This window comes from Colias croceus, chromosome 13, assembly GCF_905220415.1.
Source record: "Colias croceus chromosome 13, ilColCroc2.1".
Lineage (NCBI taxonomy): Eukaryota > Metazoa > Arthropoda > Insecta > Lepidoptera > Pieridae > Colias > Colias croceus.
In genome coordinates, this window is record NC_059549.1 from 5422538 (window position 1) to 5448647 (window position 26110).

Consider the following 26110-nt stretch of genomic DNA (forward strand, 5'->3'; position numbering starts at 1 on the left):
TATTTAAGACTTTCGTTCGTGGAAATGTTCTTTCTCTAAATATTATATTAAAAAAAGTAAAGTATAATTTCTAAGAACCCACCCTAAAACGATTAGACCGCATTAGTACATAGAGATCTAAAAATAAGCTGGAACAATTCCCGCACGAGTGTTTCGCATTGACGCTGATTGCTTTCATAATTGTGAGATCGAGGTTAATCATTACAAAACGAGGAAAATAGAAGAGACTAGTTTATAGAGCCAGTATCAAGCCCTGTTATTGTTGTGAACTAACATTGTAGGGAAGCCGTACGAACAACTTTATTTTAAGTATGCAGTAAGGCCAACTTTAGTAATATGTGCGTTGGAAACTTATAAATTACCTTGTGATTTTCATATTTCTTCTATTACGGGGTGAATTATTAAAATTGTTTAATTGAGAAACTTTCTAATGTTTATAATGTTGCGGATATTTAGAGAAACATTTTTACGCAACATTGTTTTAGCTTTGCTATATAAGTACAAGACGTGTAGACGGTTAATGCATTGTTATTTATCATTTGTTTTCTGTTCAGTATAATAAAGTAATAATTTTATAGGATCCTACAAGGTGTTAAAATACTAATTTACTTTTTCATAAAAACAGGTGTTCTTGCGGAGGAATTTATTCACGGAACTTACCGAATTTTATTTAAATAATTATAAACAATAATTATTATTCGCTTGGAAGAACATCAAACAAATTACAAATAGATAAATTTACCGCCGAAAACCTTCAAAGTTTTGGTGAAAACATTATTGAATAGTAATGAGATATCTCCTTATTATTTATTAAAGTCATTGTCTATTCATTAATATAACTTTATATCCATTTCAATACCTAGAACTTAAGAATCAACAGGACCCTGAATAAAAATGATCTAATTAAAGCCATTTATTTAAAGGGTAAGTAACAAAGAATTTAGGTCGCGCAAATTAGTATAAGATAAAGGATCCCAGATTTATCCCGAAGTTCTTACCGGAATAAGATCGGAATTTTATTTTTTATTTATTTATTTATTTATTTGGAGATCTTACAGAAACAATTAAACCCGTGTAATATATAAATTAATGACATACAATGGTAACATTAACAATTGTTTCCTCTACGTCTCACAGTGAACATAAATAGAAAAAGTAAAAGAAAAAAAAACTCACTTGTACAATAATTGATAGGTATCTGTTGCAAGGGAGCCAAATACTTAAAACTAACACAGATTTCTGAAATATTAAACTAAGGGAAAGCATTAACTAAGCATGTACATTATCCAACGTTAGAAAAATTATACATATAATTGGCTAATTGTACATTTGAAACTATATCGGGAGCATGAAAACATATCTATTTTATTCAGTTTGTCATTGTGTAAGACACACATTCTGTGAAGTGGCGCGCGTTGTCCTGCGTTGGTTCTGGTATGTTGTAAATGGAAAAGACATTTCGAACGAGTTGGTCGCGAAGGCACACGAAAGGACAAGTCGGCTAGTAAGTTCGAAGAATCAATTTCACCCACGCAAATGCTTCTTAAAGTGACAGCATCAGTTACTGAACGTCTGTTGGTCAAGGACATCATGTTATATTTTTCTAAGAGTTGGTTGTATGAGCATTTGGGAGAGCATAAGCGATAGTTAAGTGTGCGCAGAAACTTCTTCTGTATCATTTCCAATTTATTTACATAGCAATTATAAAATGGATTCCATATAGGAGATACATAATCGAGGTGTGATCTAACTAATGATTGGTAGAGGCAAATAAATGTGTCCTTTCGTCTGAAATTCTTAGTAATTCGAGTGATGAAACCTAACATACGGTAAGCTTTCTTTAATATGTAGTCAATATGTACGTCCATTGTGAGTTTAGCATCAAGATAGACGCCTAAATCACGAATAGTAGAATCGGTATCAAGAATGTGTTCTCCTAGTTTAAATTTTGATGGAATAATATTTATATTTTTAGTAAAACGGACATGTTTGCATTTATTGTAAGATAGGTATAGCTTATTGTGTTTGCAGTATTCGCTAAACCTATCAAGGTCATCTTGTATAAGACGAATGTCATTTTTATTTGATATGGATGAATATATTTTTAAGTCGTCGGCATATAATAGAAATTTTGAGTGTTTAAAGCAACTGGAGATATCATTAATAAATATAGTGAAGAGCAAAGGGCCGAGAATAGATCCTTGCGGAATACCAGATGTTACAACTACTGGAGAAGATTTAAAACCGTTCATTACTACCACCTGGACACGATTTTGTAAATATGAAGAAAACCAGCGGAAAAGATTGCCTTTTATGCCATTGAAGGACAATTTTTTTAAGAGCAACATGTGATCCACCTTGTCAAATGCTTTTTTAAAATCAGTGTAGATGGTTTCTATTTGACACTTTTTATCCAGACCTTTAAAAATATAGTTGGTGAATTCAAGCAGATTTGACAAAGTGGACCTGCCTTTAACAAAGCCATGTTGTTCTGCAATAATAAAATGTTTAAGGCTAGAGGATATTCGACCGTGAACCAATCTTTCAAATACTTTTGGAATTACTGATAGTATAGATATTGGACGATAATTTGCAATATCATTTTTGGATCCAGATTTAAAAATAGGGGTTATAAAAACTGTCTTCCACCTATTCGGAAAAGTTCCTGTTTTTAAACAATTATTAAATATTATTTGTAATGGCAAAGATATACTTCCACTTACATTTCTTAAAAATATGGGACTAATATTATCAGGTCCTGAGCCTTTATTAGGATCGATATCCTTTAATGCTTTGTATATTTCATTATTAGTTAAGTTTTGAGGGTAGATAATAAAAAAGCATCTCTAACATACGTTGGGCAATGCCGACTAGGCAAGATAAATGATCATTTAGATCCGATAACGGGATTAGCTGTTAAAAGGAACTCGGAGAGGTGGCTCATTTCGCTCTAAATCCCTTATTCACGGCTTTAGGTTTAATCTTCGAGAACTATAAGAGTTTTCCTGAATAAATTTCTTTGTAAGATCATGTCCCATTCAAATACGCACAACGACGCGAATTTAATACCAGCTGGAGAATTTTGGGATCTTTACTGGATAATATCTTCACATGTTTTTAAGAGGATACATATAAAATAGGTATATTAGCGAGAAAATTTTGAATGAATGAATGAATAATAAAATAAATGAATTTGTCTAATTCTGACATTTTTCTATACTTATAGTTTTGTATAGATGAAGTCCTTTCCTTATCCTAATAGAAGTGGTATGATAATACGTCACTCATTATTTTACTAGTTCGTATGACATCTTTTATAACTAAATATGTATTTATAATCTAACACAGGATTTTTACTACACTCTAACTACTGTAGAGCACGTTAAAATTTTAAACTAATTAGGTAGTTCCGAGAATCACACACACGATATTGTATGTACCTATATTATGTACTCGAAATAAACTAATTCTGTCTCGAGGTTAGAGAATTTAGGCGATACGTATGTAACTACAAATATGCTCTAGAGCTTTCAAATCCCAGATCAGAAAGTTTCGCTACGTCATATACTATGAGTCCCGGTGGCCAGAAGTATTTTGCGGTCTACAGCATTGTAAATTGCGCACTATTTCACTTCCTTGAAAATTACAAGTTCCACTACTGTGAACGCGGTTTCACTTGACAACTTTTTATAGAACGCTATTAGGACACAAAAGGAATGATAATACATTGTATTAGAATTAAAATATTGACTTTATTGATATCACTAGTTATTTAAGGCTCAAACACATCTTTGGGGTTTCTTAATTCCTTAAAATGATGAGTCAAATGGAAGTCCATGTACACTAATATGTTGATTTTCCCTTCCTCTATCTTATTGGATCTTCTATCCCCACAGAATTTGAGATGTGTCGGCATTGAAAAGGTAAATGTGTCGAGGTTAGACATCGTGCCCTTAAATGTATGACATTATTATACAGATAAAACTATCTAGAAGTTAAATAGAGTAACCAGTAGGTGTACCTAGAGAAATATGCAATAATAAATCATTACAATACCCCACAATTTATCGTAACGAATCTAGCAATGTAAAAACTGTTTTTCAGTTTAAGTAGGTATTTGTACAAACAATTTTTATTCTAATTCAATTATAAAGTTACAGATAAACGTTGAAAACTTTCTCCTTTGTTATAATAAAAAGCAACTTGAATTATCTGAAACGTGACTCAACCACCACGAAAAACACTGCGTGAAACGAATTTTATTCGATTTTTAACCTTGAACAAGTAAATGAGCACGAACATTCTCAAATTTTACGATAATTATCGTTACGTTCTTAAAAAGCTGTTATTCTTGTTCATTTCGATTACGGTAATGGCCAGTTAATAACTACACGCAACTGATTAAGCTTAATTTACCTCCCATTAAGCCATTGTTCAGAAAAGAGTTATTAAGCAACGCTTCGATAGCCACTTATCGATACTTTACGGTTTTTTGCTCTTGTTTATTTTATAGAAGCCTCTAGAAAACTCTCGGTTAAATAATCCATTGATGTTTAAAACTTATATCGCGTAAACTAATTGCTAATAAAAACAAATGAGTACACAAAGTTTTTATTTGGATTTTATAGTTATTTATTCAGTTATAGTATAGATTTAAATATTTGATTGGAAGAGTAGGTGAATTAAATTTCATAATCAATGAATATAAAAAAACGTATTTTTTATATTCATTGATCGATCTGATCAAACTCAATCACAATGTATCTTTATTATTCATATAAACATGTTAACAAAAGTCTTATCTGCTGCATTCTCGGACTGCAGCGTCGGATCTCACACTATTATTTCTTTAAATAAATTAAATACAATTGACCCTAAATAATGCCTGAACTAAACAGGATGTGCAAAGACCAGTGATCCCAGAGGGGGGACTATATAGGTCAATTGTTAATCCAGTACGCGTATGAGTATATAGACCATACGTATATAATGCACATAGGTATAAGGTCGAAAGATAAAATAAATAAGATGCCAATTTTATTTATCAAAAAGTAAAAAAATATACAAACACCAACACTTATTTACATGTACGATCGCGAGTAAAACCGAATTCAATAAAAAAAACACCGTTCTATTTTTCCGCTGAAAATATAGCATTCGACAATATATTTTACAATAATTTTCCACTTCCAGTATAATGCGGAAATAATACGAACGTTTAGCAGGTATGTACAATGTACATACCTGCTAAACCTGCTACACACCAAAATACCTATAGTCAAATATTATAAATTTAATTTTCCCAAATACAAAGTACATACCTACATAGAATATTATGTTAACTCTGACTTATGAACTTGAACATAGAGAGAAAACCATTTTTCTACACTAATATTATAAAGAGGAAAACTTTGTTTGTTTGTTTGTTTGATTGTAATGAATAGGCTCTTAAACTACTAGACCGATTTTACAGCTACATTATCCACGAGTAACATAGGCTAGGTTTTATCCCGGAAATCCCACGGGAACGGGAACTATGCGGGTTTTTTTTTAAAACGTGGGCGAAGCCGCAGGCGGAAAGCTAGTATTTTATATACGTGTAATCCATTTGCAGTGAATAACATAACATTAAAATATTACATTTTAATATTATGTAGTGCATTTGACACAAGAATAATTTAAATTTAATCACTTCCACGAAACATGAGCTTATGTTACACTAGTACTCATATATTTTAATCCAGTGCATTATTGTGATGATAAAACAATATATGAAATATAAAACAAAACATAGTGTTAGTTTGATCTCTGTTTGTTTAGAAATTGGGAACCAAATGTATGACTTTGTCATAGATTAAGTACCTATGATCTTATTCTTATACTAGCGGTCCGCCCCGGCTTCGCCCTAGGTACATATTCACGTTTTCTATACATAAGAACCATCCTCGTACTTCAAGGAATATAATAAAAAAAGAATTAAAGAAATCGGTTCAGCTGTTCTAAAGTTATGCGCTTACCAACACATTTTGGGATTCATTTTTATATAATAGATTATGTTTTTCTATAATAGACGTTGGAACAAAACCGTAATGCATACGTATATGATCAGCACTCGTTTTGGGTTATGTTGGTAAAAAGGGTTGATAGTGATGAAACGTTACGCAATAAATACCTTACCGAAAGGAATAAAAATAACAGATTACAGGATAGCTTTATTAAGCCGTTAAGAAAATCGATCAGCGAAACAGATGTGAAATTCTTCTGGCCCTTAGCTGCTATAGGATTAACTTTAATAATGGATTTGGGACTGATTATTCTTAAAATAGGATCAGGTGTTACACATTATGGAGTAGAAGTACAAGAGACACCATTTCATCAAATTATTTAAATTTCCAATCAATATCAAAATGATGCATTTGTATTAAATTACTACATCAGAAAGGTTACAACGTGGGTATAATAGATACGATATATAGAAACGAAAACAAATATTACAAGCGATCTTTTTGTATTCATAATTCATAATATTATAATATTCCGAGAAAGAAAATCGTTTTTGTCTACAAGAAGTACAAGTAATTACGATGTAAATAATTTATTCTACTACAGTCGAGCATCGAATAATTTCCATGCTAATAACAGAGAAAACAACTGAATTACGAGGAAAACCGTTAAGCTGACTATTTACTCCGAGTTATGATATACCAGCCGCATATCTCCAAAATGTCGGACCGCGAGGGAGCAATATTCACAATTTCCGTAAAAATTATGATCACCGCGAGCTGTAAATGTTAAGGCCTATATCTATCTAGAGACAAATAAAGACAATTGGTAGCTAGGCGTGTTACAATCTTACAGAATATATGAAACTTGCCCCGCAAATAAGCGAGCACGAATTTCAGTCTCTCACTTTTATGAGGGTCGTAATAACTTTTTAACTGTTTTCATGTTCGGGCTTGTAAGTTTTACTACGCGAGCGATTACTTGTGTTTTGATGTATGTCCTTGATTTCGAAGAAGCTAAGAATAACCTTATGTGAAAAGTTTTCAACCGATATGGATACATCTTAATATATATAAATCTCGTGTCACAATGTTTGTCCTCAATGGACTCCTAAACCACTAAATCGATTATAATAAAATTCGCACACCATGTGCAGTTCGATCCAACTTCAGAGATAGGATAGTTTAAATCTCAAATCGTTTTAGAGAAAGCGGGCGAAGCCGCGGGCGGTAAGCTAGTATAAAATAAATCTAAATTCACACTAAGGTACACAATTTTGACACAATTTTCAAATCTTTTCCGTAGGTATTCCACTTAATGACAATGACATAATACTTAAAAAGATATAACACAAGTTACAAGTTCACAATCTTCTGTAGACTAAAGAGCCAAACTTGGAACCAAGAAGCTTATATCTTATACACTGGAGATTTCGGCATGAACATTTGACGTGTAACAAGAAAATTGTTGTGTTTTATCACTTTCACACCTAACTTGGTATTGCCACTGTTAATACGACGTTTTCCCAAGGCTACTATGTATGCCGTAATATTCTGTGCAAAAGGTTAGTTTTTGTACATGAGTTTGTTGATAAATTGCCAACAACGTCATTCAGAAGCATTGTTGGATGAGACAATTATTATTTATGCTAAATAAAATAAGTATCTGGACCAATTATTAAAAAGCGATACTCCCTGATTATGGGTAGTTACCATAATAAAATTGTAGCAACTCTCACTTTGACAATATGGCATAAGTGTCAAAAAAATTGCGTCGCTTCGAATATTTAAGTTAATATTGTTGCGTATTTAATAAATATTTTCCGAATATAAATAATGTATTGCATTGTGAAAAATTGCAGAAGTGTTTGGACACCAAATTCTGGCATAGAATTTCACAGGCAAGTGTATATTTACGTTATTTACAATATTCCTCAATACTCCTGCATTTACCTGTTTAGAATCATTTCAATGGCAAAAATTGTAAAATTTTGCATCATTTTAGAAAGCAGTCATGTTAAATTTGTTATTTTCCTAATACTTTATCATTTTTCAACAAGTTTTCAATAAACAAAATTAACAAGTAAGGTAACCATGATGACGAGTTTTTATAGATAGTGAAGAGAATAATATATTGTAATAACAATATTATGATGAAATTTAGAACACCATTTTCAAGATTTTTACTAGTAATGAAACAACACTCGACATCGGTATTGCACTCACATGTAGTTATAAGATTGTTCGTTTTTACATTGAAATTTATACTTTTTTAACTTACCTCATATTTTTTGTTTTAGGTATTTCAGCTTTCCAAAAAGTAAAATAAAAAGAAATATATGTGCCCATCAAGGGTAAAATTACTGAGGATTACGACCCAGAAAAAAATACCATTTGAAAAATAAACTTTGTAAAGTTAGCTGAAATTTGTGCAAGGCGTTTATTATAAACAGTTTTTCTTTGATGATTTTGGCTTGAAATTGACCCGTCGAAGCAACGCGTTTAAAAAGAAGATCTGAGTAGCTTACAATTTGGTAAACAGCATCTGATGCAAAACACAACTTTCCTCTATTTACAAAGGATGTTTATGCTATATATCGGTTCATATCCAGGCTTTGTAGCCAAGAGTTATTTAAAATTATAATTCTATACCAATTAAAATTGTATGTACCTATAAAGTATGGCCAGTAATATTATAATATAATTAATACTGTTAAAAATAGATGTCGTTATTATTTATAGACCATGATTTTTAGTTTTTTCTATTTCGAAAAATCCTGAATATACAAACCAGTGTGGTCACCCACAGAAAGAGACAAAAAACAACACTGACGTCATTCAAGGTTATATTTTCTTGTGACAAGTCAATGGTCATAGTGCAATCTCCAGTGTATTAGATATAAGCTTCTTGCTTGGAACTAATATTAAATCTTTGGTCAATAAACAGATAATAAATATTTACACAAAGAGTCAGCTAACTCAATCTAACTATATCAAATATCCCTTGGGATACATCGTCATTAATTGCTCTCGGAAAAGGGCAGCTTAATTGAAACCTTTTCCGTGGGTTTGGCGTGATTTGCAAAAAGGTTTTGATGAAAAAATGTCAACGCATGCTTTTAAGGGAGATCTGAGTATTGATTTTATTCTTAAAGATATTTGAGCAAATCAGTTAGATAATAATATTTTATTGTAGGACGTCATATTTTGACATGATTTTAAAAGAGTATGGAGTTTCTTGCCAGTTCTTCTCGATAGATACTGCTTTCCGAATCTGTGTTAAATGTTAAAATATTATATAATGATTCAAAAGTGTTTCTAGAAGAAGTCTAATTGAATAAATAAATGTTTGAGTTTGGTCTATCTCATACAATTTTATATGGTATATCGGTTTTCGTTTAAATTACTTATAGCAATTCTTTCATTTGTTTTCTCTACAAAATTTTCTTGCACATGACATTATTATATATTCTTCTACCAAATTAAACGTTGATATAATTTCAGAATAACATTTAAAATAAACGTAACTCAAAACTTTACATAGATCTGACTTTATTATGGTTTCTTTATTGTTCTGATTACCTTCTAAAAATATCACGCTATTTTATGATATAACCGTAGATTTCTACGTAATTCTAATACAACGAACAATGGTTTCTAATTTTGACATGAATTAATTTAAATGAATTGTTTTGATTATTGTTTGTGAATTTTCATTTCCTTCGTAAATATCATTTTCTTAGAATGATAAACAGTGTTCACTGTTCAAGTGTTCAGGTAGGTAATATTATTTATTAAAATGAAGCTTAGTGGTCTAAGGCACATCTATAAAGAGTGATAAATATTATGACTTATTACGCAATAAAATTTACAAGAATACAACCTATTTTATGAATTTTATTGTAACTAGCCCGCCCTAGCTCTGACTGGGTATATATTTTTTAGTCGCCATAGTATCGGAGACAAATCCAACAAACTAAAAATTGTTTAAATCTCTACAACTGTTATTTAGTATTATGTCCCGTCACGACACGACTTTCGTGTCATCGAGTATTGATAGCTATTATGTCATTATGTAGAGATAAAGCCTTCATTAGTTTTCAAAAAACACGGTCATAAAAAATACAAAATACATAAAAACAAGAGCTCTACAATAGTAAAATGTTACAAATTGTTACACGCGTAAAACACACTGTAGCGAACGTTTGATGAATTCGCGGGAAGCATTTTATTTAGAAAGTTATTTCAGAAACAGGTACATAAAACTCGTAACGGGTAATCCTTTGGAAAACCAACCTGTACCAGATAAACGACAGCTTAGTTAAATTTAAAAGGTATTTCGTGTTATTAGTGCGTGTGAAAAACAAAATATGTTGGATATAAATGAGTGGAAACGTTTATAGAAGATGACAAATTATTATTTTTGCGTGCGGAAAGCTTTTTTTTAAATATATAGCAATAGAATTACGTAATAAAGATATAACATGATTAAAAATTGATTTATTTCAATCTCAAGCACATTTAAAAGCCGAATCAAGTAAGTTTAAAATATAATTTTACAATTTATTAGGGCGTGTAATTTTGTGATAAAAATTACACGCCATAATACTTTTAAAATAAATATTTTTAAATTCGTTGTGATAAAATATAAGAACTTTGAAAACGTTGAAATAATTTAATAATAGTGGAATTTACTGTAATAACATAGAAAATAGAATTAATCACAAGAATTCTTAATTATAAGTACTTTCTTCTAAATTTTAATTGAATTGTATTAATAAAATGGAGTTTATAAGTTCCATCCCCTATATATTACATTTTTAATCTTATCCAATCAAATGAAGCTTAGGTAATCTATATTTGTGCCCAATTTATTAAAATAGAGCTAAATTAAAGTTTTTATAGAGACAAATATTAGAATAGAAAATTGCGCTCTGCCGAAATTTAATATTGTTTGTTCGACAATATGTTTATTTGACTTTTATTACAATATAATATTATTTATCATGAACCTGCCCCTTACCCTATGTTCCCATCCGTTAAACAAAATTAAATTTATAATACCTACTCTGTAACAATGTTACTTTCTACGTGCGAAATCATAATCAAAATTAGTTAAAAAAATCGTTAATTCAAGACAGCACATGCAAAAAACCTCTTGTAATAATTGTAGTTACGTAATTTTACATTACTTGTTCAAAGCTTCACTATCCCTGTTTCATCACTTGCACAAATTTCACCCAAAACAGCTTAACGTTACCACTGAAATGAAAAAGCCCTTGCAAACACGCCTCGACCTCATAATTATAAGCTCTACGCATTATACATAATCCAATAAATTGCTACGCTAGCAATAAAACCTAACTAAATTAGAGAGGTGGTGTAATTACAGAACCCTAGTAATAACACTGACGTTTAAAATTGACTGGGTTATAACTACTCGACTTTTAAATTTCGCGCTATAAAACCAGACGTAACAATATTTCCTTGATGAAGATACCTACCGTAATGTGTAAGAATATTCTTCATGTTGTTGACACTCGAAAGTCCTTTGATGTTCAGCGGGCTGGCTGCACACACAATAGTGAGTTTTCCGCGTGAATTTATATTTAAAATAAGGAAGACTTCGATATTCTTTGTTTGTTTTTTAATTAAGTGACGTGTAAAATGTTGAGCTTTATGAACTGATAGATTAATTATTGCTTAACAGGAATTAAATAATAAAGTAAATGTCTTACATTTTAAATATAAAAATATGTAAAAAGTATTAAGCAGATTATAGATTCACAGTGTAATAATAATGTTGTACAGTGTTACCACAGATTTACTTTTGTCACCATATTATAGTACCCTATATGGTGACAAAAGTAAATCTGTGATGCATATAAAAGAATTGGAACTCTACAAAAATAAATTCGAATTGTCATATTTACATTTTCAACAGTTTTCATATTAAGAGTCCACTATTTTCGTTACCCAGCTCTACTCATATTTTGCACAATACAAAAATAGCTGCTAGAAATATCGACAGGAATGACATCGTGGTCACTAACACAAATGCGACGTTACATTTTTGCGGGTTTTCATGAAAAATGTTCTCTATTTTCACGCTTCACAGAAGCTCGTGCATTTGAAAAGGCCTCACGAGCTTTTACAACGTTGGCCACTAAATGTTCGCGAGGTAAAATTATTCGTGTACATTAATTTTTAAGAACAAATCATTTAAACGTTTCTCGTTTATTATTTTCACTTACCTGTTGATACTGGTGGCTTTTTAATTGGGTTTTATATTTTTTGGCTTCTGTAATTACAGCATACTCATAAAAATTGGAGAAATAATGTGATGATTTTATTTTTTGTTTGCGCCTTTGGCTTTGAGATCTTATAACATGCGGTTATTTCCTTTTGAAATTTTATTTTGATGGTACCTGGTTGCTTAACGAGAATATTGTGATCATTTGAACATGTTTTAAAGTTCTTTGAAATTATGTCGAGTTATATAATATACGCTTGCGATTCCACTCTTAATAGTCATCTTAAATCAGCATAATATCACAATATTTTATCAAAAATTCTCGCAAGATGGTATGGTTGTAGTTTCAAGCCATTAAGAAAGAAGACTTTTATACTCCATAATGCATTTAAGCTTATGAAAAACGATTAGTTTAAAAAATTATCGATAATATTAAACACACAAATTACTCACGCTATGATTGACGAAATCAAATACGTCAATAGATTGTATATACCTACATATAACATAAATAAATGTTTTACTCACGAATCATATATTTTTAGGTTGATGTAACGTGGCGCATTTAAATTCAATCAATTAAATAGCAATGACAGATTATCTAAGTTGTATTATATAATCTTACCTCAGCAAAGCGTGACTCTAAATACAACACAATTTTACTTTGCCGATAGCGGATGTAAGAACTAAACACATAGCCACATAGGTATAATGGTTTTACGCTGCTACTAAAATACAATTTTGATAGTTTACTGCATAGTTCTAATGATCGGTTTTCAATTAATTTGACCTGAATTTCCATACTATAATCGACTAGGTTCAAAACTGTGAATACATACGAGAGACTGAAGCAAACTTCTCTTAGCGATGTTTAATATGAAATAATATATGAGCGACAATTGTTTAACTTTACCGTTGAATTCCTTGAATGGTATTGTAGGGTAAAATAACTTTGTCATGACATGAAATTTCTAAGAATTATTTAAAAATACGGAAGAATTATTGCTTTAATAATGTTTCACGTATTAATTGTTTTACTGCAAAAAACGAGAACTATTATTGATTACCATAGTTCTGGAAATCTATGAATGCAGACTTACAATATTGAAGATTTGTCTAATTCTCTCATATCTCATATCTCATACTAATATTATAAAGCTGAAGAGTTTGTTTGTTTGAACGCGCTAATCTCGGGAACTACTGGTCTGATTTGAAAAATTCTTTCGGTGTTAGATAGCCCACTTATCGAGGAAAGTTATAGGCTATAGGTATATCATCACGCTACGACCAACAGGGGTGGAGCCACGGGGGTGAAACCGCGCGGAGCAGCTAGTATTTTATAAATGATTTTTTTTAATATTATATCCATAGTTGAATGATGCTGTTGATTGTATTAAAATGAAATGGAATAAATTTGGAAAAATATTACTAGGCGGGCTAGCTAGGTATAGAGCAACTTAAATAGACTTACTACTTAAATCAAAAAATAGTAAAGGTTAAGCTGTTTATTGTTATAGAAAAATATGTTTACTTTCTTAGCCAAAGAGTTAATTTTAAAAGAATAATTGGTGTACCGGTGCGGATGACAAACTATTTTTAAAAGAATCGATGAACATGTATGTGATGGCCGTTTAATTTAGAGTACATTATATTTTGCATTTTCTTTGTACTATTTTTCACCTTTTTAATCGACATAATATATTTTGAATTTAAATTCTGTTTTGTGTGATTTATTTTGGAAATACACACATACGAAATGTGTTCATATAACGACTATCTAGGCATAATTTTCGGTAGTTTAAAAATTGTTGTTTTTAAATTTTAATTATTTCTGTTCGTTTATCATCTAAATTCATGCTTCCTTCAGAGAATGCAAAATACCAAACCTAATATCAATTATTTGGTGAATATTTTCTTAAATTTATGTAAAAGTCCAAAACTTTTAATATCTCAGTAATGAAAATAATTTCAATAGATCACTCAAGAAAATTTTGTATGTTTGGGCCGTGAAATTTATAGACTTCCATTAATCTATAATTTGAATACTCATTAAAATTTCTCTTTGGATTTAAGTAGAAATGAATTTAGGTTACCTCTCGTCACTTCTTAAAGAATTACTGGTGACGTTTGAATAAAATGTAAGATTGATATAAATAAATTAAATCATAGATTATTTGTAGGCTTAGAGTAGATCTATTTAAAGATAGTAATTAGCAAGATTTCAACATAAGAATACTTTTGTTCGTTGTTAGAACTGTGATAACCTCTCTGTATTATCAGTATAACAAATTTAAATTACTCTGGTGTTTGTTATACATAACTTTAAATTATATAATAATACTAGCTGGCTCCAATGACCTATTATACTAGTAGACGCGGGATACGCCAACATCATTGCACTAAAAAACAGCGTAATTAATACATACCTACTTACTAACGCATTATCACCAATACAGTTGTTCTCTCTTTCACTCTCACGCACGAGACATAATACTGTCTCACTCATGTACTTCGTAATAACAACTGCCGATTAAAATATAAAAAGAACGTCCAGCCACGACGCTGAATGGTGCGTGACTAAGTGAAACTCGGGCACTTAGCTGAGTTTTTTCTTGCCAAAATAGAGAGCGGGTAACGTATCTAGCTTTTTATATTATATCATAGGCTGGCTCCGCTCATGTTGGTCTTAGCGTGATGATATATGTATAGCCTTCCTTGATGAATGGGCTATCTAACACTGAAAGAATTTTTCAAATCGGACCAGTAATTTCTGAGATTGAAACAAATAAACAAACAAACTCTTCAGCTTTATTATTAGTATATATTTTTATAATTTATTTTTCTATACATAACTATACAATAATACAAGTCAGTTAAATTAAATTAATGTTCAATAATTGTTAAAATTTAATTTTATCTGCAATAATATATTCACACAGTATGCTTAAGTTAAGAGCATCTTAATATAGCTTGATCTTGACAGAAGCGTTTCTCAATGGGACCAGGATGTGCCATTTATAAAAAGAAAGACCTTGATGCTATATAATAATACAAAAGTGAAGCGTGTCTGTCTTAAGGCTTATAAGAGGATACTGTACTTCACGAAAGTATGAACTTTATATCCCTGTATATAATCTATCCTACTAATATTATAAATGCGAAAGTTTGTGTAGATAGATGGATGGATATTTGTTATTCTTTCATGCAAATAATACTGAAATTTGGTATACAGGTAGTTGAAGATCCAAAATAAGAAATAGGCTACTTTTTATCTCGGAAATCCCATAGGAACGGGATCTATGCGGGTTTTTCTTTAGAAACGCAGGCGAAGCCGCGGGCTGAAGGTAATATAAATGAATCGCCAAACGTAAAACTCGAGAATGGCTCGACCAATTCGGTTAATGTTTTTAACGGCTTTGTTAAGACACACAGAAAGTTCTTATTCATTCTAGAACATGAAAAAGGAGCAATAGCACAGAATAACTTCTGCTGGGCATATTATGTTATGGATATGGTATATAATGTGTATGTTGATATAGGATTACAATCATGTAAGTAAAAAATACGGCTTTACCTTTAGTAATAACTGTCTTAATAATAATTCATATAAGTATAAGATAGGCTCAAAGATTAATTTGAATTTATACTGATATTTTAGAATTCTGGTCTTAATATAAAACTCATGAATAATTTATTAAAAAAATTCGTTTCGATTATCAATGAGGTAGGTACGATAAAAAGGGGACACGTGCTGAAAATGAGCCAATTGTCGAAGGCCGTTCAAAAACTTATAAAATTCTGCTATAGCCTATTTTTCATTAACTTGACGTGTTTGTTAAAGAGATTTTCTCACGCGTCTGGAATTGAAACGCAAAATTAGTTCAAGACTAGCTTTCCGCCCGCGGCTTCGCCCGCGTTTTCAAAGAAAAACCCGCATAGTTCCCGTTCCCGTGGGATTTCAGGGATAAAACCTAGCCTATGTTACTCGTGGATAATGTAGCTTTCGAATGGTGAAAGAATTTTTCAAATCTGCCAAGTAGTTTCGGAGCCTATTCAATTCATACAAACAAACAAACAAAAAATCAAACCTTTCCTCTTTATAATATTTGTATAGATGAGCTTTTTTTAATTATGTTGCTTTAATGCTATCACGTATTTATAATAATGTTATATTTTTTATTTAAATTATAATTAATTTTACTAAACCGCCGACTTATCATCGTTTCAATAAATTAATTAAATTTAATTAATTAGAGAAAATATCCGCCGACAGGATGGATTAACAGCGTCTAAAAATAATTGGTTGATTGATTATTCAAAGTCGACGAAGACAAATGTATCTGCAAAACTTTAGAATAAACGGTACTTCAATATACACTGTTAATATTTATTCTGTAAACATAATATTATTAGTCAAAGCACATTTAGAATTACATTCGATATAACACGTGCAATATCATTTATTTGCAAAGCAATTAGACCGTTAAATGCCTGATGTTATTTAAATTATTTTGCATTTCGATAATATAGCATTTACATGCTCTAATAAGCAAACAATGTTTACAATTCATCTGGCTAAATCTGGATTCAATTATGCTAATACGATTACAGTTACGTGTGACATTGATAAATGTTCCTTGTGCTTGCTTATTTTGTATTTCAGCAATTCTTCTTGGACTGTCTTATTTGTTTATTCATCTATCTTCGTATGTCTTGTAATGCTGGTTGTATTACGATATAGATAGTATCGTTTAATGACATATCGACGACCCAATGGACCAATGATAATCACTGAATTATTTAAGAGTATGAACCTAGGATAGAAAATAAACAAGAAAGCAATATATTAGTCTGATTCTGGGTGTGTGTTTTTTTTTGTTATTTTAATGTAAATTTTTAAATTGTGGGTCAGTTACTGTGGTAACTGACCCACTCAAAAATCTCGCTGAGAAAATTAGATTAGGAATGGAATGTGTGAATTGCCACAGATATTAATCTTAAGTAGACTTAACCAAGTTATTGTTAATATTATTATCCTAGAAATTCTAGAAGGCTCGAAGGCTTAAAAATCAAATGAACGATTCATCTCTTTTCTTACACATGACACAATATTTTTCTTCACAATATTAACATTATTGAAAAGGCGGGCACGCAACATTTTCCTCGGCTGAGCAGCAATTGCCTCGCGAGGCTGCTTGCTCTATGCAGACCCATCTATTTAAAATATTCTATGTCGAATCTCCACAATTCGCCTACATCCTTGATTACTAATATTATATTAAAGTAATCCCATTTCCGACATCCAACTAATAGATGACCTCCGGATAAGCTAGACATTGGCATGTGTAATTTTCTATGTCATTGCCCTAAATATGAGATGATATTTTTATCGTCGTAATATTTATATACGCTCTGTTTTAGTCAACCCTATTGTTAACAGACAAGGCAAAAATTATGAATGAATGAATGAATGAAAAATTCTTTATTGTACACCATATTATAAAATTGCCACAGATATTAATTTTAAGTACACTTAACCAAGTTGTTGTTAAAATGATTAGTAGGTCACGTCCAAACTGACGTGGACACAATTTAATTGTGTTTCCACAATTTAAAACACATAATAACTAAATTATGTTTATAATTATGTTTGTAAATAATTATGTTTATATTTAAAAAAACTACAGAAAAAATATTATTTTGAAAGTTCAAAAATATAACAGTTTAACTATTAAAATGGCCACAACACGTGACAAACGAGTATAATTACTATGGTAAGTACTAATATAAAATAATGTATTATTTGTAATATATCACTTGATTTAAGTAGATATCCATTAATCTCTCTTAGTTGTGGCTTTCTTTCATAGTCCATTTATTGCCATTTACGGTTTCGTGGTTAATTTTGAGCCGCTTATTGATATGAGGTTTGTTCAAACTAATGTGTTTTATAAACAAACAATGAACATCATTGATATTATAATTGCTATGATAACGCCTAAGCCGAAATGATAATTAATTTATTTAAATCAATTATTCGATGAAAAGACCAATTATTATAATACCGAGAAATGAAATTAATTACGTAAAAAATCTCATTCATTTTCATCAAATTTATTAAAAAAAACTTTATGTCGGGCATATTTTGTATCCCAAAAATGAACACACAACATAGCGTAGCATTTTGTGTGAATTTCCTTTAAACAATATAGGTAGTATATAATATATAAGATACACTCGATAAACCTAAGTATAGTATGCATATAATTTTTTTTTGTTTGTTTTAGCGAAGCTTATTTTTAATGTTATTTATTCATATCTCTCTCAAATATTCTATTTCTTAATAAACAGTAACTATTAGCAATAGTATTTCAAATAATATAAAGTAGTGTTTCAACATAAAAGATATTGGTTCCCATTTCCCCTTCAAGACAGCCGACAGCCTAATATGTACAATTGTGTCTTGTTATTTAGATTTCTATGGGTACAATATATAATTCTTTCATAAATACCAATGTCATCCCTTCAAGACATTTAAGGCATTTCTAATAGTTTGCTATGGACCTTCACAAATATTTCTATGATAATATTGTCAAAGTTTTTGGCCCATAAACTGATTTAGGAACACTATAATAAATAATAGTTCTCTGCATGAAAGACAGCGTATTTAACACCTAATTATAAAAAAAAATATTAATAATAAAATACAACAATATTATTATTTGCCGTATCCTAATCCATATATTATATCAAAAATAACTCTTTAATATATTTTTTTTAAATATGTTGAATGAATACCTATATTATAATAATCTCTAAAACAATTCTGATCAATGATGATTAATCTAACTTAGACTTTTAGGCTTTGTAATTATACAGGGTGGAAGGTTAAGATGGGGCATGAAGGGCAGTTACCTTAACCGTTGTAGCTACATGAAAACTTTCTTAGGAGACTATCCTTAAATTCTTGAGAAATTTTAATCTGCATTCACAGATTTTTGAAAAAATGTACGGTCAGCAAAGAAATCGGCAGTTTTCAAAAAAATTTTTTTTGATGCCAATCGATCCAGTTTCTCATGGGGATCAAAACACTCTAAAAGACCAACTGAGGTATGAGTACTAGCAAAGTCCGAAATCGCGAAAAACTATTTCCACACATTCACTAAGAAAATAAGTGATTCAACAAAAGATGCGCTAATAGAAAACTCCAAAGAGATTTTCAGGCTTCAATATTTTTTGTTTCTGATTATTAAAACACATACCGACATTAAGAAGAAACATTAATTTAATTAAACGGGTGTCAAAGAAAATAAAAAATAACAAAATAATAACAAAAAACATACATTGCGTATTCTCATTCAATACGCGTGAACGACGCGGACGTGTCAAGCTTTTCTTAAATGAGCCACTTTCTGCTAGATTTTTTACAAGATTCGCAATTACCTTTCGCGTCGGTACCTGTCGCATTGGGTATTTATTCCTGTACCATTCCAATGCAACTGTTGGGTTTTTATTATTTAAAAAGTAAGCCTCTAACAGATCTAAACGTTCCAAATTATTTAAGGACATTTTTAGTGAAGACAGAGTAACTTTTGGTAACTTTTGTTTTCTATGTGTTAGGCTGGTTGCAGAGCTTGACCGACCGTCAGTGCGTACCGTCGGTCCTGACGATACGCATCAACAATTGTGTGGCTATGACACTAATGCGCATGACAATACGCGTGCGTATGGTCGGTCTAGCTATGAACGGTTTTATGAATTTCCATACATATGACAAGCGCGACTGACGTACGCACTGATGGTCGGTCAAGCTCTGCAACCAGCCTTATTGTTTACATAAGCCATAAAAATGTGACGTGTTCGTTCGATATTCAAATTTAAATAATTTTTCATCTCGTGCACGAGCTGCCAGCCACCGCCCGCTCACGCCCCGCGTCGCTGGCATATTATGCTGCCGTGCCTTTGTATTTTTACTTGTTCATGAATGAAAATAGTTTTTCGCGATTTCTGACTTTTCTAGTACTCATACCTCAGTTGGTCTTTTAGAGTGTTTTGATCCCCATGAGAAACTGGATCGATTGGCATCAAAAAATTTTTTTTTTAAACTGCCGATTTCCTTGCTGACCGTACATTTTTTCAAAAATCTGTGAATGCAGGTTAAAATTTCTCAAGAATTTAAGGATAGTCTCCTAAGAACGTTTTCATGTAGCTACAACGGTTAAGGTACCTGCCCTTCATGCCCCATCTTAACCTTCCACCCTGTATAACAATTATTATTTAAATTTAACACCATATGAACACGTACAATAAGTCAATAAATCTTAACCTGACAGCTCGTGTTATTAATAAAATTTATTTAAATCACGTATTCATAAGAGCCACTCAAAGCCACTTATTTTCACGAATTAGGTCACAATCTTCACGGCAGTTTCAATTCATTTACTGAAGTTCAATAGAGTACCTACTTTTTATTTATAGTGTTTCATCTTTTCCTTTCAATAAGTGAGTAGGCTGGATAATATAACGCCTACCTTTTTCCTTTAACAAACAGCAGCAACTAATGAAATAAATGCAAAGGTAGATTTGTGTGTCTGTTTCTTCTTCACGCCTCAAACACTTTCGATTTGGATGGAATCTGGTAGAGTGCTTGAGGCCTGAGAAAGAACATAGGTTAGATTTTATCGTGGAAATCCCACAAGAATGGGAACTGTGTGGATATTTTCTTTTAATATAGAGGGGAATCCGCTTGTGGAACAGAGTTCTTTATAATTTGGACTTTCTGACAGCTATACAAAGTTCACGGGGCTGCTCGCTCTATGTGCGCCCGCCTAATGTATTACGCAAGCTTTGCCTTTTATGCCACATCAACACGTAATCATTCTGGAGATACATATTAAAAATGAAGTAATTTTACTTTCAGTACAAATAGTAGTAATATTGAATGTATGAATAAGTATGATATCAAATCAGATACAAAGTAACATTACTCAGAATAGTAAGATAAGACTCACTTTTAACAATTTATTTCCATGTCAAAGCTTGTAAATAACCATTTTCTTGTTTATCGTGCTCACACGTCGCACGTGATCTGAATTTTAATCCCGTCACTCGTTCCGGAGATCCACATTTAGGGCTAAAAGCAAATCCACATTTGTAATCCAAATTACAACATTCGTATATTGCTACAAAAACAATTAGCTTCCACTCGCTTATATAATCCTGAGTTAAACTTGTACTAATGTGCACAAATATTAGTCGTACGTGCTAGTGGTGGTATTGTTTATATTCACTATAAAATATTAATAGTTCTATAGTTACTGCGTATACTACATAGCATAAAACAATGTCGCGTTTAATATCCCTATGTCCCTTTGTATGCTTAAATCCTTAAAAGTACAGCGTGCGAAGCCGCGGGTTGAAAGCTAGTCAAGATATAAATTATACGTCACAGAGATAATACATAGTGTGATAGTACGCCCCGCTTCGCTGGATCGCTTCCTGCCTCAATCAATCTGAATTACACAGGGTACTAAGGAATTCAACATAACATTTACAATGCAAAATCGTTAAACTATCGATTAGTATTCCAGGTGGTGCTTTAGAGTAAACGCGATTAGAGTATATTCGAGTTCTTTCTATAAAAATACAGTAATGGTACTTTTCCACCAATAATGTGCGAGGATGTGTATTGTGTAGGGAGGAATGTGTTTGTAAATAACCAATAGTATCGATTAAAACTTCAAACTAAATGAAACGATATGATTGGTTCTTACAAACACATTCTCGCACATTATCAGTGAAAAAGCACCCTTGCGGAGTAAAAGCTGCATTTCCTTGCATAAATAGGTTTTTACGGGAAGATATACTTACTATATAATTAGAGTAATCACATTAGTGGAGCTATTTGTTTGTTCTCGTCACATTAATTTGGTTAATGGAAGCGATTGGGTAATTTACTTAAGTCGTATATTTTCTTAACTACGACATGCTCGTATAACTAGCGTAGTAAAATCAAAACAGAATGGCTAGCAGCTGATGGTCAAATATGTTTTATTATCAGTATTCCTTTATGAAAAAGGGAATTAGTAAGTTCCTTATTTCCCAAAAGACTTAGAAATGCATAAGACGCAAGGAAATTAATTTGTATCTTTTCACAATTTAATTTTCATGTTGACAAGTAATAACTGCGTTAAAAACAACCGACTTCAAACTTGCACTTGCAAAATTTACAAATACCTACAGACAAAAATGCTCATAAAATAAAAACTACTGGGCCTATCCGAATAAAATTTTTATGGGACCAATTCGACACCATCCCGCATCGAACAAAAAAAGAATCACGTAAATCGGTTCAGAAACCTCGGAGTAATCGGTGTACATACATAAAAAAAAATATACCGGCCGAATTGATAACCTCCTCCTTTTTTTTGAAGTCGGTTAAAAAGTATACAGCCACAGTATTATTTAAATGTTCGTTAGGAACTAAAATAAGCAAAGATATCTGTCCGATGAAATATGTGTGTAAATAATATCTATAGTAATTTATAATAGTAATTTACGTTTTGATTACAAGAAGGGCTCACACAGACAGTCTAATATGTACCAATACATTCGACTGTGAGTTTTGTAACTATTATTATCAGAGAGATGACATTGTGTTACTAGTATAAAATTCTAAGATCAAACGACGTTAGATAATCACCTATACCTATTTAAGAAACAAAATATTTCCATCTGCAAACCCCTTTACATTAATACTTCACATTCAGTTACGAATTAAATTTTACGTACGGTATAATATTGCGCCAATATCCTTATTTAAGGAGATGACACAAATACTTAAAACGCCTACGAACGACAATGGAAATGAAATAATATACATCACTACATACTATAAAACAAAGTCGCTTTCTCTGTCTCTATATCCCTATGTATGCTTAAATCTTTAAAACCACGCAACGGATTTTGATGCGGTTTTAGCATATAACTTATTAGGTTTTAGACAAAGCGGGCGATACCGCGGACGGAAAGCTAGTATACAATAAAACATAAGCCCTTCCAACAGAAAACCAACAGCTTTCTATCCATATTTTAGATTTCTAATCTCGCTACAATTTTTATATAGATAATTTCACTCTACAATAGTCCAAGTCAATTTATGTTTATGACTAAACTTCGTGGTTATAGCTGTTTTCGCTTAAGGCTTTGTGAACAAGCAAGTCGTTATAAAATATTTATACTAAGCCTTCTATACTAGGCCAGACACGTTAATAGTAGATGACAAGATAAAAAATAAACACTTTTTTCATATTTTTTAAAGAAATGTTTGTGTACGACGCCTAATCTCTAATAATTTATTAAAGTTTTTTGTAAGGCTTTCAAAACTAAAGCGCTTGGCAGATTGTGATGAAATATAGGGTGTGTATAATAATAAGTTCTTATATAAATAAAGATCCACGAGCATGTTGCTTGAAGAATTGTATACTTTGACGAATTCTTAAATAGTTATTAACTTGTAACTACTTATGAGAAAACTGTAAGTACCTATACCTAATAAGTACCTGAATTATGTATTTAATTACAATTAATTATATCATTGTACAAGTCTTACATTCCTTCTGAAATTTTAAAGGAACACAAAGAACACTATAAATATGGGTTACTTTTAATAAAAAAATTGGACGGGTGAACGTAGGGCTGAAGATGACGTTACAGAGAATAAAAGCGATTATCAAACAATTCCGTCATATCAAAATGTAGAGAGGAACTAGACTCTTAAATAAATCTATCTAATCATTTTTTTAAGAACTGTACTTCCTATACTTTAAAAAATTCAATCATATTCAATTATTAGAAATCGAAATACATATTATATAGATAATTGATTGAAACCAGTTTGAAACATTCGTTTAGTAAAAGGATAAAATATATGAAAATGCTGCCGGCTATCCGAATATAAATGTTCGTAGTGAACTACGGAATATCATAGCTATCTGCTACGAACTACGAAAATTATACATATTCGTAGCAGTTAGCTACGAGACATGCACATATTCTAGATATTATACAAATACCATAATTTGAGTCCCTAAACAGGTCTTTCCGATTTTCAGAGTTCGAGAAAACATCTTTTTTTTAACCTACTGAAGACAGTAAAATTATAGAGTCGGCATATTTTCATTAAACAAAAATTCACAACTTCTCTTTATAATAACGTAATTAAGATTTTATCAAACTCTACAATAGTAATAGCACTGCCATGAATTTCTAATTACAACCAAAAAAGGAATACCGAAGCGTAAAACGTATACTCAAACGGAATTCAATACTTGAATGCTCCTTCAAATATGGCTATTGCTTCAACCTGAAGTATTAATTGACCCAAAATTGGTTTTCAGAGTGCTCTTAGGTGATTTAAATGCTATACCACGTCCAGGATATTGTTCATTTAACAATAACCTTTGACACAGATCGAAATAATTCTAATGCATTCTCTAAGAGATGTTCTATGAATTAATTATACATATTATTATAATCATAAAGTGTATTGATTGATTGCACATTGAGGTGATTTTATATTATTTATTATTTTATAAAATCTACTATGCAATTGCAGAATATCAATAGAATAATTAAATAGGGTGCCTAATACTACTGCATAATATATTTTAATTTTAAATTCATAGTATCCGTCAAAAAATCACATTTTCGAAGCCAAGACGTTCATCACACAATTTAAATAAGAGGAAAAGCTTACGCAATAACGCGAACCAGTACAAATCGCGTGGAAGTATCCTTTAAACGTCTTATTTTTTCTTACGATAACTATCACAAAAATATTAAAAGAACAAATATTTCTTTATCATAATATAATCAGTCAAACTTATAGTAAACTCACCAAAATTTCACTATCCATTGTTACCTAATTAAAACTTCGAAACTTTCGGCTTGTAATGTCAACTTGCACAATTACAAATTCATAACCACTATAAACACCAACAATATTTAACGAACAATTCGATACAGCCCTACGAACATGAGTTCGATACAATATCTCAGTTTAGTACACTTTTTTAAATTAATATTCACATAAAATTTACGAGATTTTTACGTAAATATGCGGAGTTTCAAAGGTCATGCCTGATCAAGTCCGTCGGGGAGCGAGAATCCGTACACACTGGTTTGAAGGAGATGAAAATTTACAACGCATGCGCTACAAATCACGGCCCTTAAAAGATAAGATTTTTCCCCGTAAGCAAATAAGTTTTCGACCGGTTGAATTTTTATTTTCGGTATTTTCGAACGTATTTTAAGCACTTTATTTTTAAATGGACCGTCGATTTTACTAACCTTAAGTTTGGTGTTGAAATTTTCTTTAGCGTCTAAAAACAAAGTATTTTAGATTTATATCCTTTATTAGGCACTACTGATTTGACAGAGTTTGATAGAATTACCTATGTATTTCCTCTCGATGGTCATTACACTTAAATAACTATATTCTTATTGAACATTAGGTATATGAACGGGTAAATATTTTACAAACATCTTTGAAATTGGAAGTCAATTTTCGTTTATAAGTACAATTTTTTCCTTCGCTGTATTAAATTCAGAATTGGCATCGTATTATAAAGTTGAAACGAAATTAATTATAAGTACCTAACAGTGCTTCATGTTATATAGTTTCATGTTGTATACAAGACAGACCAATTAAAAACAAAATTCCAAACAAACAAAGCGAATTACTTAAAATACTATTATTGTAAATAACAGAATTTTAAAGCTCAAAGGATTGAAATAAAACCGCAATATCAATTCTGAATCGCATTTGCTTCAGAGCAAGCAATACGCCGCAGTG

General features: G+C 31.1%; 1 protein-coding gene across 1 annotated transcript in view; it reads right to left on the reverse strand.

Annotated features, from left to right (window-relative positions):
• Positions 1–25413, reverse strand: part of LOC123696714 (alkaline phosphatase-like) — an 85491-nt gene extending 60078 nt beyond the window's left edge. The window contains exon 1 of the mRNA XM_045643070.1: positions 25154–25413. The gene's annotated coding sequence lies outside the window, so the exon portion shown is untranslated. The remainder of the gene's footprint in view (positions 1–25153) is intronic.
• Positions 25414–26110: the final 697 nt, after the last annotated feature.